The sequence below is a fragment of the Odocoileus virginianus genome, chromosome 15 (assembly GCF_023699985.2).
Source record: "Odocoileus virginianus isolate 20LAN1187 ecotype Illinois chromosome 15, Ovbor_1.2, whole genome shotgun sequence".
Taxonomy (NCBI): domain Eukaryota; kingdom Metazoa; phylum Chordata; class Mammalia; order Artiodactyla; family Cervidae; genus Odocoileus; species Odocoileus virginianus.
In genome coordinates this window covers 12451002-12462387 of record NC_069688.1, presented here as the reverse complement: position 1 = coordinate 12462387, position 11386 = coordinate 12451002, and positions in this window count along the sequence as shown.

The window sequence follows — 11386 nt, the reverse complement described above, 5'->3', positions numbered from 1 at the left end:
CGCTCAGTTGTGTCCGCCTCTTTGTGATCCCATGAATCATAGCACACCAGGCCTCCCTGTCCATCACCAACTCCCAGAGTCTACCCAAACCCATGTCCATTGAGTGGGTGATGCCATCCAGCCATCTCATCCTCTGTCGTCCCCTTCTCCTCCTGCCTCCAATCCTTCCCAGCATAAGGGTCTTTTCCAATGAGTCAACTCTTTGCATGAGGTGGCCGAAGTATTGGAGTTTCAGCTTCAACATCAGTCCTTCCAATGAACACCCAGGACTGATCTCCTTTAGAATGGGCTGGTTGGATCTTCTTGCAGTCCAAGCGACTCTCAAGAGTCTTCTCCAACACCACAGTTGAAAAGCATCAATTCTTTGGTGCTCAGCTTTCTTCATTGTCCAACTCTCACATCCATACATGACTACTGGAAAAACCATAGCCTTGGTTTTTAGGTGTTGCTAAATAAAATAAGAGCTACTAAAATTGTTTAATTCTCTTGATTCCAATCTTCTGAATGGCTCTATATATTTTATAATATCGATAATAGAATAATAGTATGGACATATAAGGGCTTCCCAAGTGGTGCTAGTGGTAAAGAATCTGCCTGCAATGCAGGAGGTACAGGCAGATGTGGATTCAGTTTCTGGATTGGGAAGATTCCCTGGAGGAGGGCATGGCAACCCACTTCAGTGTTCTTGCCTGGAGAATCTCATGGACACAAGAGCCCGGTGGGCTACAGATGATAGGGTTGCACAGAGTTGGACACAACTGAAGTGACTCAGCATGTACGCATGCATGCACACATAAATTAAAAATACATATATATGTGTTGGAGGCGCAAGTTTGAAATTTTGTTATTGATGTGATAGTAGATCAAAAAAGTTCAGAGACCTCTGGTCTACACCAGCATTTACCCTTTATAAACAAGTTATTTTAGTTGATGTGTGTCAGAAGTCAACAAGATGAAGTTTTGAATCTGCCTCTTAATTACTGTATGATTTTGAGTGATTAGTCCAATGTATTGATATCTGGATCTGGGTTTTCTCAGTAGCAGAATGGGAATTTAACACCTTTGTGGAAAAGTTTGTTGGGATAATTAAAATGAGTCAATATTTGTACATTTCTTAGTCCCTTGGCTGGCTGGTGGAGGTTTAATCAATAGTCACTTCTGCTGTCAAAAAGTTGTTTACTAGCATTTTCCAAACTAGTCTCATAATAAAGATCTCCTGGATGCTTGTTAAAACAATTTAAAAATTGTTGTTAGACATTTTAGCAAAATGTCTAAACCTCAGATGTTCTGAATTAGAATCTTCATGGGTAGGGTCTTGGAAGTTGGCTCTTTAGAAGATGATTCCTATGGTCAAAGAAGTTTGAGCAAGACTGATATCCAAGGTGCTGAAGCTTTCTCTCCTTTAGTGATCATTCTCCATGCCTTATCTCCTAAGAGCTATGAACTCCCATAGGACCATCCCTGTCCTACCCAGGGTCTAACAGAGAGCTCTGTAAGCCACTGGATGTGGAGGTCAACATGAAATTCCACAATGGGATGATAAGCAAAAGATGGGTCCTAGTTGGCAGAGCATAGAAACAGGGAGACTGGGAGAGGCAACAGGCTGAGAACTCAGCAGGAGAAGGGCAGCGTGAAGAAGCAGAAGAAACTTCCCTGCTCGACATGGGGCTCAGAAGTAGGACTAGGTTCCTGGTGGGGGAGGGGGGAGGGGCAGAGTGGGAGACTTTGGAGGCAAAGCATGGCATCCAGGCGCACTGAGTGGCCCTGAGTCATTAAGTCCCAGGTCCAAGGCAGAAGCTGACCACAAGTGAGACAAAGTCAGATCAGTCCAGGAGTAGGAGGGCTCGGTATGTGACCATTTGATCTTGGTGATAATCCATGCACTCCATTTCTGTTGACTTAGTAGAGATTGGTCTCTGAGTTGAGGGCTTGTCAGATGCATGTGGATCAAGCAGGCTAGATGCATAAATGGTTGCTTGTTTATAAAGGATCACCCATGCTAGATGCACGGTGCACACTCAGCATTCAGTTGGGCAATCACACCAAATCTTATCCTTTTGTCTTCTGTCCCTCTTCATCCTTGTTTTCCCCATTTCTCACCCTGCTCTCCAAGGAAGACCATCCTGGTTGAGCAGCATGGAGCAGGCGTTCTTCTCTGGCTCAGATGCTCGACTGGGTCTTGACAGCCCCTAGCTGCCCTCATTCTGAAGGTGTGGATAATTAAGCTAATGAACACTTTTCCACTAGCGGCTGAAAGCCTCATTAATCTACACACACGTCGCCACAGGCAAATTATGGCGTCAAGGGTGGGAGGATCAACAAAAATAACTTCAGAAATTCATTAATAAGACTTAGTCAGGCTTGCTATTCGGAACTGAGAGTGCTTTTGCTCCAGGGGCCAGAGGACTGTATGATTGTGTGTGTGTGTATGTGTGTGTGTTTCAATGACATGAAAGGGGCCTCTTAAGCAATATTTTGGAACATCCAAGTTATTGTGCTGGCATTTATGACTCTTGTGGTTGATACTAATGGACGCTGTCTCAAGACTTCAGTGTGGAGGATTCTAGAACTGTTAACTGTGTTCAAGTGGATGATCAAGGTTTCCTGGCACAGAAGAGGGAAAACATGATCATGGGATCACACAGAGAGACATACCCAGCTGTGGTAGAGCTGGTTCATGCCACCAGACATGGTCTCCCCAACATTTCACAGGTGTCCTAGACTTGAGTTAGAGCCACAGGACTATTTCCTGCTAGCGCATGGTGAGCATTTATTTCCTAAATGTGCTTATTAGCAAATCACCATGAGCCTTAAGAGAGGATTGTTGTTGTTGGTGGTGGTGTTTAGTTGCTAAGTCACGTCTGACTCTTTTACAACTGCGTAGACTGTAACCCGCCTGTCTCCTCTGTCCATGGGATCTCCCAGGCAGGTAAACTGGAGTGGGTTGCCACTTCCTTCTCCAGGGGATCTTCCTGACCCAGGGATCGAACCTGTGTCTCCTGCATTGGCAGGTGGTTTCTTTACCACTAAGCCACCAGGGAAGCCCTCAGAGAGGATACTAAGACCATACTCCTGGCTATGTATCCTTCAAGAGCTTAATCAATGGCCTGGGTAAAGATGGAAAGGAAAAATGTACTGCTGTGAAATGAGACTCGAAGGTGGTTTGGGGTTATAAGGTGACAAGCCCTGACTGCCGTGCCGGAGAGTGTGAATTTTAGGCAATGGGAAGCCATGGTGGGTATTTGAGAGAGGGAGTGGTGTGATTTGATCCAGTGATGTGATTCAGAAGATCCTCCAGGAGCTGATCGTGACTTCAGGGTCACAACTGTGAGCACGAGTTCTTAGAGGGTGGCTGATAGAGGAAGAGGGTGAACCACAGATGGCAGACCTTACCAGGGGTGGCTTCTGAAGTCATTCTTTGGGTCAAGGTCAAGGTTCATTGAGACGACAACACCCATGTGGGCATGCCTTTTGCAAACTATACCACTGTGAAGTTGTCAGAACGGGCACTGTTACTCCCATTTAGATGAGGAATTGGAGAGGAAGTGCTTTGCGCAAGGTCATGGAGTGGGTAAGCAGCCTGTGTGGGACTGCCAGCAGGATCTCATACTCCTTACCCCAGGCTCACTCACAAGCTTGGTGGTGCTTTTCATAAACACAGAGGGCTGCTGTCACTTTGGTCATTTGGATCCCTTTAAGTATCCAGCAACAGACATCGACTTTTTAAAGTTTGTGGATCTGGTTTAGAACCACATAGCTATCTCCCAGTGAAGCAAGTCCCAAACTAAAGCCCCAACAACATTCACAGTAAAATTAAAAAAAAATTAACATCTTAAAAATTACAGTGATACATACTTACTGTTGGAATTTTGGTAAACAAAGAAGCATGCATACAAAATTCAACTTAATTTCGCTACCCAGATTATCCACATACTTTTCCAGTATTTCCTTCTGATTTTTTTTCTTTGGTATAGAATTCTGTTTCCTTTGATAACTTTATGAATATGCTTACTATTTTGTTTCCTGAAATTTCACTTATTTACAAAGATCTTTTTTTCATAGAATTAAATATTCTTAAATATATTTTTAATGGTTGCATAGTGTAAGAGAACCATAAACTCTTTAAAGTGACTCCCAATTTTGGATATTTAGATTATTATTATATTTTTGTTAATATAAGTTAGACTGTTGCACAAAACATCCCTTAGAAATATTTTACAGAAATCTTTAAATAGTTGTCACATTACTTGCTTTGGATAAATTCCTGAAATAAGCATTTTCACAGTATACATTTGTTTTTAAATTTATTTTTATGGAAGTATAGTTGATTTACAAAATTGTATTAATTTCTACCATAAAGTTATTCAGTTATACATATATATATATTCTTTTTCGTATTCTTTCCATTATGGTTTCGGAGAAGGCAATGGCAACCCACTCCAGTACTCTTGCCTGGAAAATCCCGTGGACGGAGGAGCCTGGTGGGCTGCCATCTCTGGGGTTGCACAGAGTCGGACACGACTAAAGCGATTTAGCAGCAGCAGCAGCCATTATGGTTTATGTATGTTGTGACCCTGCTTATTTAGCTTATATGCAGAGCACACCATGTGAAACGCCGGGCTGGATGCAGCACAAGCTGGAAACAGGATTGCCGGGAGAAGTCTATCAATAACCTCAGATATGCAGATAACACCACCCTTATGGCAAAAAGTGAAGAAGAACTAAAGAGCCTTTTGATGAAAGTGAAAGAGGAGAGTGAAAAAATTGGCTTAAAACTCAACTTTCAGAAAACTGAGATTATGGCATCCAGTCCCATGACTTCATGGCAAATAGATGGGGAAACAATGGAAACAGTGACAGACTTTATTTTTTGGGCTCCAAAATCACTGCAGATGGTGACTGCAGCCATGAAATTAAAACACCCTTGCTCCTTGGAAGAAAAGTTATGACCAACCTGGACAATGTAGTAAAAAGCAAAGACATTACTTGGCCAACAAAGATCTCTCTAGTCAAAGCTATGGCTTTTCCAGTAGTCATGTCTGGATGTGAGAGTTGGACTATAAAGAAAGCTGAGCACCAAAGAATTGCTGCTTTTAAACTGTGGTATTGGAGAAGACTCTTGAGAGTCCCTTGGACAGCAAGGAGATCCAACCAGTCCATCCTAAAGGAGATCAGTCCTGGGTGTTCATTGGAAGGACTGATGATGAAGCTGAAACTCCTGATGCAAAGAACTGATTCATTGGAAAAGACCTGATGCTGGGAAAAATTGAAGGCGGGAGAAGAAAGGGATGACAGAGGATGAGATGTTTGGATGGCATCACTGACGTGATGGACATGAGTTTGAGTAAGCTCTGGGAGTTGGTGATGGACAGGGAGGCCTGGTGTGCTGTGGTTCATGGGGTCGCAAAAAGTTGGACAGGACTGAGTGACTGAACTGAATTCAACTGATGTTTTATCACAGGATATTGAATATAGTTCCCACAGGGAACTTATCCATTTTATATGTAATAGTTTGCATCTGCTGGTCTCACACTCCCACTCCATCCGCTCCCCACTCCCTTTTCCCTTGGCATCCACAGGCTGTTCTCTATGCCCATGAGTCCTCAGCATACGTTGTGAACCTCGTTTGCGTCTCCTGTATCCCAGCCCTCATCTTCCTCCGTGGGTCTGATGCCTACATGTCTTGGCATCCATCCTGGTTACTTTGTACACACCTCTTCATCATTCTGATCATAAAACTTTCACCCAATCTGCCCTACCCTCTGTACCCTGGCGAGTTTATCACCCTGCCTCTGTGAGAAACTGGATGAGAAGGAGATCTTGGACTCCTTTTGGGACATCTCCTCTACCCTTTAATCCCCCCACAAAAAGCCTTATGAAATGCCCGCTGCATGGCCAGCTCCTGCGATGCTCTCCAGAGACCCTGTCCCGTCCCCCTCCGCCGCCCTGCCCCCCCACCATCAGGGAACCACAGAAGGAACAGCGTAGCTTTCTGCTGAGTGTGTGTCTCTGTCCCGGATTTGTGGGGTGCACAGCAGTCCTGGATCTTTAAGAGTCATTATTTCCCTTCTTGTCACAGCTCCTTGTTTGCTCCACCACCACTTAATCGCTCAGTCACTCACGAGTGGCGTCACTTAATAGCCCATTCTATCCATCTTCCCATCTGCAGAACGGGAACCACACTTCTGGGCTGACAGGGTGGTGGTGTGAGCTAGGCTAATGAATGTTTTGAGGCGCATTGAGATCTGCAGATAAATGAGCCTCACGAAGCACGGAGCCCTAATGAGCCTGGTGTGGAGCAACCTGCTCTGAGAGACGGCTTTGTTTCCTACTGAGCAGAGATCAGCTCCTAATCCCTGGGACACGGTGTCTTCCAGCTGCTTCTGGAAGAACCAAAGCAGTGGAGTCCCAAGGAGAACTTCCTAGACACATGCAGCTCCCAGGTAAACTGGAAACGCAAAATTATGTCTGAAACAGAACCAGAATAGCCCCAAGTCAGTCTGTCCCATGATGCATTTAACACACCCTGCCCCCACCCCACATGCTCTTTGGCACTTTCTGGAGTAATGCTAGTCTAAACCTGGGGTGTGTACCACTCTACTACACAGATGACTTTAGATAGTTTATGGATGAACTTTTAATAACATTTCATGGTTATGCATGTATTTGTGGCAATTATTTTCTATGTGTAGCAAGGGATACTTTTTTTTTTTTCATTTCTTATTATACAAATAACATTTTATGGGTGCTTACCATTGCTGGGCACGGTTGTAAGAGCCTTATAGTAAAACATTATCACAACAGTGTTGTGATGTAGCCACTCTTTTTTTGCTTGTTTTTGCCCCACTGTGAGGCATGTGGAGCCTTAGTTCCCTGACCGGGGCTCAAACTCATGCTCCCTGCATTGGAAGCCTGGAATCTTAACCACTGGACCACCAAGGAAGCCTCATCATGTATCAACTCTTATTATCCCTTTGAACACATGGCATATTGAGACAGAGACTTCAGGTAGCTTGTCCAAACTGGTGAGCAGAAGAAATGGGATTTCAATCAGGCAGTTTGGCTTTGGGGCCCCTGGTAACCACCTGCTGTCTTTCCTTGCTATATATTTGTGTTTCAGAGATATAAAATATGTTTTGCACCAGAAAAGCAGGTTGATGGGAATGAAACAATGAATAAAAAGTTAAAAGTATTGAGGTGGTTTGAGGATAGGGTGAACCTCTTGATGTTGGAACTGGATGACTGAATGAGTTCCCCCGAAGGCAGTCTGGTGACCACCCGTGTCAGCCAGCCCCATCAATGAGTGAAAAATCCAGATTTATTGAATCAGTCTCTGTAGGTGGAGTCCACAGTTCTTTATTTATAACAAATTCCTCAGGGCATTTCTGCATTTGATGAGGCTCTGACACACCTCTTGCTCACGCCCCGCTTCCTACCCAGGTCTAGGAAACAACAACAATAACAGCGACAGTAACAACTGTTGACTGGCTGGGAGCTCCACCAGGCTGTGAATCTTTTGGCCTAAAGTCTGGGAAAAAGTAAAGCGACAGAGAGCTACCGTTCAGGGAACATGCGTTATGTTCCTTATCCTCAGAGCTTAATGTATGGTGGGAATACATCTATTTTATAGATGAGGAAACTGAAGCTGTAGAGGTGAAGTGGCTTAATCAACAGTGGGGCCAAGAGTCAGACCTGGGCACGTGAAGTGTTTAAACAGCGCCCTGCCCACTGCACCGCGGAGGCCAGATCTTCAGGGCCAGTGCATCCCGCGGACCCCCTGGAAGAAGCCCGAGTCAGGGAAATGAGCTTGCATTCGGATAATGGCACTAACAGGTGCTTCCAGCATTTAGGGTTCAAATTTAAAGTAAGAAGAGGGAACGTCCGAGTCAGAGAGAGGTGTCTGTAGTGCACTCAATGTTGGATGAGAAGCTGAGGATACGGGGTGAGGATACTCGTTAGAACACGTTACGTAAAATCTCTAAACCTTATCACCCTCAGCTGTCCGGGGGCTCATCATGGATTCAGCCTCTGACGGTTAGTTCTGGCATTAAATGGGATGGCGCGTACTGAATGTCTGACGCTCAGGAAATGGTTGCTGGTGTTGCACGAAGATGGAATGCCGGTGGTCCCGTGAAGACTTGCCATCTGGCTGAGGACATCCCAGAATCGACAAATACATAGAATGTCTTCACCGGGCGAAGACGTTGTTTTTCCTTAGAGTCGTGTTAGCTTATTGGGATTGTTGATATTCTCCTTATTTTGAGAGGTAAAACTGCCCTCCCAACTGCTGGCCATGGGGGTTTAAAGAGAAAACTCCAGGGGTATCTGCTGGCCTTGCCCCCACAAACACGCTGATGCTATAGCACCTGATGATGACAGAGAAACTTGAAGTAAATAGACAAACTAGAAATGCTAAATCGAGAAAGTGTAAACACAGTTAACGCTGCATCCAAGCTTAATCTGTTGTGGGATTTACTGTGTGTGGGAGAGAGGAAATAGGTACAAATTCCTTTACTGGACGGCTTGTAAGTAAGGTCAGAATTCCGAGAAGACAGAGCACAGTGCAGGCATGCGTGAAGGCTTTGCGGAAGGACCACATAGGTGGCCAGGATGTGGTTTGCTTCTATAACCAGACTCCGTGGGCTCATATCTGAACTCCGTCCCCCTTAGTAGCTCTGTGTTCTTGGGCAAGGACGTTTTTAAATGTCATCAAGCCTCTGTCTATTCTGCTGTAAAATGGGTATGACAGTAGTTGCACTGGGTAGTTCTGGGAATTACATGAGCTAATTCACAGGAAGAGCTTATCACAGTGCTCTCAGCATTCGTGCCCTGAATCCTACTTCTGCTGAACTGAGTCTTAAAAAATGAATACATAAAACCTCATCCTATGAATAGTTGTAAGGATTCCAGTGAATCCTTACCTGGTACACAGCAAGCGTTCCTTAAGTGCTCTTATGCTCAAGGGTGATGATAACGCCTTAAGTAATTTTTTTTTTTTTTTAAAATCTCCCTTGGCCCCTAGCACAGTGGCTGGCCCGTTGTTCGTTTGCTTATGAAGAATTTGGCTGGGAGGTTGACAACCGGTTGAAGGGTTAAAGAAGGGAGCATTTTAAGAAGGGGAAATAGCAAGAGGGAAAACAAATCAGTGGAAAACAGCCCAGATGATCAAGGAATTTAAGAATAATGTTCACATTTTGTAAGGTTGATTAAGTTCCCTTTGTCTCCCCCTGGTGGCCATCAAAAGCATACACAACAGAGGACCAGACGTCATCTTGGCTGGAAGACCCTGGAGCAGTCTCTGTGATTCAGCCTCACAGACTGATGCATGCCTCGTCTCGACTGCAGTGACTTGCTTTTGGCGACATTTCTGGAGGGATAACAAACAGTGACATCGGATGAGCCCAGGAACTATTCAATCTCTTCCCTCTATCCTTCCAAATCCTTTGGAATGATGCCCTTTGACCTCCTTCTTCAGGCCCCACAGGGTCAAATACCCTCTTCTTTCTTGCATCATTGAGGAGCAGTTTCATCCTGGCACGATGACAGCAGCATATTGGATGGTTACTCGGTGGCGGGCGCTGTTCTCAACTCTCTACACATTGAACTCATCCAGTCCTCCAAACAACCTTCTAGATGTGTTCTATTTTGGCTGCAATTTTTCAGATGAGGAAACCGAGGCACGGGGAGGAATGGGACTTACCCAAGGTGATACAGCTGGGGTTTGGCAGAACCGGGATTCAAACGCAAGCGACCTGGCTCCAGAGACTGTGCTCTGACAGCCGTGTGACAGCAGCCTCCCGTGTCGCAGCCTCCTGCTGACAAGTCATCCCGGCTCACTGTCCCCTCTTGTCCACCTTTGGGGTGTAAGGACCTTGAGTCCCCAGCTCGGGGGCCCCCGGTAGACCACAGTGTTCTCACACGTCACCCATCAGAAAATCATGGAGAGAAATGGTTTTAAAAGCACATGACTGGTGGGAGGGAAGTTCAAGAGTGAGGGGACATATGTATACCTACGGCTGAATCGTGTCAATATATGGTAGAAACCAACACAATGTTGTAAAGCAATTTTTCTTCAATTAAAAAATTTAAAAAAGGTCACATGACTGAGGAGGACTTCCCTGGTGGTCCAGGGGCTAAGAACTCCAAGCTCCCAATGCAGGGGCCTGAGTTCTATCCCTGGTGGGGGAACTAGATCCCACATGCTGCAACTAAAAACCTGGATGCTAAAACTAAAAAAAATAAAAAGGATCCTGGCTGTTGCACTTTGACAATTAAAATAAGGCAACGAAGTTTGCCTTAATAAGGCCCAGAGTGGCCAAATAAATAACATTAAAAAGATACAAACAAACGAACAAAAAAACCATGACTGGGATCCCACCCTCAGATTCTGATTCAACCAGTAGGACCCAGGAATCCGCTTCATTCACAATGGTGATCTCTCTTGGAGTCAAAAGAACATGTAAAGCAGCAGCAGGGTTTGAAAAGATTGACTCCAGTTTTGAAAGAAGATCTGTTGTGGGTAAAATGCTATCAAACAGCTTTGCACACTACAGAGAAAGTAAAGAAAGAGTCAATCAGTGTGGCAAACTTTAAGTAATTGTCACAGCCACTCCAGTCTTCAGAGACTACCACCTTGATCAGTCAGTAGCCATCAACACTGAGGCAAGACCCTCCCACCAGCAAAAATGATGACGACTTGCTGAAGGCTCAGATGTGGTTGGCACTTTTTAGCTATAGATTTTGGGGCCAAATATTCTATTTACTTGTTCTTGGATATTTAACGGATCACTTTCAGCTTCCCAGAGTCTCTGTTTCCTTGTCTGTAGAATAGGTGTGGTGTTTGTCAGACTTCATTCTGGTTGTTCGAAGGGACCATCTGTTCAAGATGGTCCATATTAGGGACCAGCGCAGTGCCTGGTACATGGTGGGCATGGCTTAGATGCCCTACAGTCCATGGGGTTGCAAAGAGTTGGACATGACTGAGCACACACCCATTGCACTTTGTAGAGAGAGTTGCCTCAGTTCTGATGTAGAAGAAAGGGAGACACGGTCTGGGGAGGCCCTGAGAACATTCTCTCTGACCTCTGGTGTTGATGGATCCATGGGATTGAGATTCGGGGGCAGGCAACAAGGCAGCAGGACCGGCTCCTGTCTTGTCTCCAAAAGGGGAATCAATAATGCTCACTTCTTCTTGGCCCTTCCCACACCTCCTTCTTCCTGCTTTGAGCACTTTGGTATTTTCTCACTTTCCATCTATAAAGCCTGTCTGTCTCATTACTCACCAGCGATGACCTCACATGCAGAAGCTGCCCCAGGGAGCCCACAGCCGCTTCACGTCATCCTCTGAGTCACCTTGGAAAGTGAAACCTGGGGGTGTAGCTGGGTT